Source organism: Octopus bimaculoides, chromosome 24, assembly GCF_001194135.2.
Source record: "Octopus bimaculoides isolate UCB-OBI-ISO-001 chromosome 24, ASM119413v2, whole genome shotgun sequence".
NCBI lineage: Eukaryota > Metazoa > Mollusca > Cephalopoda > Octopoda > Octopodidae > Octopus > Octopus bimaculoides.
Genome location: NC_069004.1, coordinates 12908622 through 12909532, shown reverse-complemented (window position 1 = coordinate 12909532; position 911 = coordinate 12908622). Strand labels below are relative to the sequence as shown.

At 47.5% G+C, this 911-nt stretch overlaps 1 protein-coding gene across 1 annotated transcript in view; it reads left to right on the top strand.

Moving 5' to 3' along the window:
• Window positions 1-911, top strand: part of LOC106871666 (SET domain-containing protein 4) — a gene marked incomplete at its 3' end in the record, with an annotated part of 18471 nt that overhangs the window by 6063 nt on the left and 11497 nt on the right. The gene's annotated exons all lie outside the window — the stretch shown is intronic.

Sequence of the window (911 nt, the reverse complement as noted above, 5' to 3'; positions counted from 1 at the left end):
CCATCTTGCCCTGTTTCGGGCGCCCTCCCTTCTCAAGCCAACCCTTCCAATCCCCTCCTCCACCTGTCCCCCGCCAGGTTTTCCTCAGTCTACTTCACTTTCTCCGTCCATTTACGTCAAACTCAAGCACCCTCCTCAGAACATGCTCCTCACTCCTCCTAAATGCATACCCATACCACTGCACTCCATTCGCCCTTGCCAGCCATTCCACCAATTCCTCCAACCCCAGCATCCCCATCAAGTCCTCAGTCCTCCTCTTATCAAACAGTTTCACTCCACATATTTCTCTCACCATTTGCTCTCGCAGTCCTTCTCAAAATTGCCATCTCTCTCTCTCCGTCAGACACCATGTCTCACTCCCATACAGCACTGCAGCTCTCATGCATCTCCTATAGACCCTTCCTTTCATCTTTCATGATAACCTTTTCCCACATAACAATGCTCCACATTCCCTGAACTTCACCAAGCCCAGTCTTCATCTGGTTTGTGCAAATATGGAAAAGTTGTGGTTGTGTGGTAAGAAGTATGCTTCCCAACCACATGGTTCTGAGTTCAGTCCCATTGCATGGCACGTAGGCAAGTGTCTTCCATTATAACCTCAGGCTGACCAAAGCCTTGTGAGTGGATTTAGTAGAAGGAAACTGAAAGAAGCCCATTGTTTCATTGACATCATCATCAACATTTAACATCTGCTTTCCATAGTTTGGATGGCCTGACAGGAACATACAAGGTCAGAGGCTGCACCAGCTTCCATATATGTGTGTGTGTGTGTGAGTGTGTTTTCCTCACCACCACCACCACTTGACAACTGATGTTGGTGTGTTTATGTCCCCATAACTCAGCAGTTCAGCAAAAGAGACCAATAGAATAAATACCAGGCTTCATAGAAATATAAGTAGTGGGGGGGGGGG